This window comes from Marmota marmota, unplaced genomic scaffold, assembly GCF_001458135.2.
Source record: "Marmota marmota marmota unplaced genomic scaffold, marMar, whole genome shotgun sequence".
NCBI classification, from domain to species: domain Eukaryota; kingdom Metazoa; phylum Chordata; class Mammalia; order Rodentia; family Sciuridae; genus Marmota; species Marmota marmota.
This window is the reverse complement of record NW_026000205.1, coordinates 10,367,911-10,370,341: the sequence shown is the minus strand read 5'-3', so window position 1 is coordinate 10,370,341 and position 2,431 is coordinate 10,367,911.

Below are 2,431 nucleotides of genomic sequence, written 5' to 3'. Positions count from 1 at the left end.
CTGGGGATGTAGTTCAGTGGTAAAGCACCTCTGGGTTAAATCCCCAATACCAAAAACAAAACAAAACAAAAAACCCAAGTGGGTATAATTTATGTTAATCCTTTGTTTTTAGTTCAGAACCTATGCCCACAGCTATATGGAGCTCTCATGGTCATATACAGAGTGGCAAAATGATGTTCCTGAGTCCATATTCTCTCTTGTTCCATTTTCTGATTTCCTATGAGTGTAGAGAAGTATAATCATCTGTTGAGAGCCACAGCCGAAGGGGCCCCAGCAAATTCCAGCTGCCAGCAAACTTCCAGCTGCCAGCAAACTTCCAGCTGCCAGCTGATGATTGGCTCACAGCCGGGGAGCAAACTTCTAGCTACCAACTGATTGGCTCCTCTGTGGTGATGCTCATTGGGCTGTTTCCCGGCCCTTTCAGACCCCGGAGCTGCTCTTTGGGGGACTTTTTTGGCTCTGCCTACGCAACCCAGCCAATGGGCCTCAAGAGCAGGATTGGGGGAAGTGGAGAGGCTTGTGGGAAGCCTGTGGTGGCAGTTGGGCTCTGAGGGTTTTCCTGAAGAGCTGTGGTGTGTGTGTGTGTTCTAAAAATAAAGTTCATTTCTTTTGACAAGTGGCTCCTGAATTGTGCCCAGCCAGACTGCGGCAATCATCTTTCTGTTGTGGAATAGGAGAGGGGATCTTGGAGTCTCTAATAAACTAATAAAATCCTTCAATTCATGCCTTAGCTTTCAGTATTTTCTGTTCACCTCATTGTGTGAAGCGGCAGATGCTTTCAATTCTTCATCTATAGAGATCTGCACCCTGAGTCAGTATTATGGAAATAATCCATTGTAGGCTTAGAATTTGATTATTGTGTACGGAGTCACTTATTATTCATCCATTGGCTTTCTAGCTTCCAAGTTTTATTTGCTGCTGCCTCTTTTCCAGTATCCTTTGTCTTAGTGGAGTTTTTCTTGACCTTTGTTAAACTTTTACTATAGATTCATGAGTAAGCGATGATAAACTCTATATATACAATCTGCCAATTTTTAAACAAATTATGCCCCTTTTAAATTAAAATAGTATGTTCAACCTTCATTATTCACAGTTTCCATATTGCAAATTCACTACTCAAAATCAATACAGAGCTCTCATGGTCATATACAGAGTGGCAAAAAAAATTAAGTCTTCCAATACATATTTATTCCAATTGATATTTTAAAAGGCCCTGCTCTGACTTCTTATTTTAACTCTCATATTATAAAAATAATCATTTTGCACACTTTCTTTCTGTTGGTGTTTAAAGTGTTTAAAGTGGCAGTGTTTAAAGTGGCAGCCAAGTGCTTGGGGTGTAACCCTGTGGTAAAGAGCCTGGTTAGCATGTGCAAGGCCCTGGGTTCAAACCCAAGTACTGCACAAACAAATAAAATGCCCCTTAAGCATAGTGCTGTGTCATCTAATGTTCCTAAATGCAAGAGGTAGAAGCATTTGCCTAGCATGTGTGAAGCACTGGGTTCCATTCTCTGCACTGTATATAAATAAATAAAATGAAGGTCCACTGACAACTAAAAAATATTAAGAAAACAAAGATGGTTGATGTGCCTTAAGGAGAAAATTTCTGTGTTAGAGAAGCATGGTACAAAGTAAGCACTCAGTATTGATAGCAATTACTATGGAAGAATGTCATGGCAAATGGGCAAATGAAGTGGCTTGTAGACATCAAAGTAATGCTGGTTCCACTATCTCAAACCAAATACATGCCCCTTTTTTTCCAGCTCCCCAGATGGTCGTTGGCCAAATTTAGGTAATTACTTCTTGGAACCATTCTTCTAATTATTGTACTCTAGACCAGCATGAGTTATAGTACTGTTGGTCATGCATTCAGCAGTAATCAACAAAAGTAAAGTGTCTTTGGGCTGGGGATGTGGCTCAAGCGGTAGCGCGCTCACCTAGCGTGATCCTCAGCACCACATACAAACAAAGATGTTGTGTCCGCTGAAAAACTAAAAAAATAAATAAATATTAAAAATAAAAAAATTCTTTCTCTCCTCACTCTCTGTCTCTCTTTAAAAAAAGTAAAGTGTCTTTAAATAGAAGTATATGTAAAACAAGATTATACATGCTCAACTGATGAAAGCAACAGTTCAGTATTGTATAATTCACTTTTTATGATGAGTTTAAAGAACATAATTACTATGAATAATGAGTTGATCATTTGGGTTTTTTAAAACTTCCAAGAATAGTACATATAAAAATCATTTATTGCCTCAGTAATTCAATAAATTATTTATTCAGCTTCTTATATTTTAGGCATTTTGCCAAAACATACAATGTTGAGTATCATATCCATTGATAAAAATAATTGACATTCTTGACTTCACTGGACCTTATGCAGAGATATATATATATATATATATATATATATATATATATATATATATATATA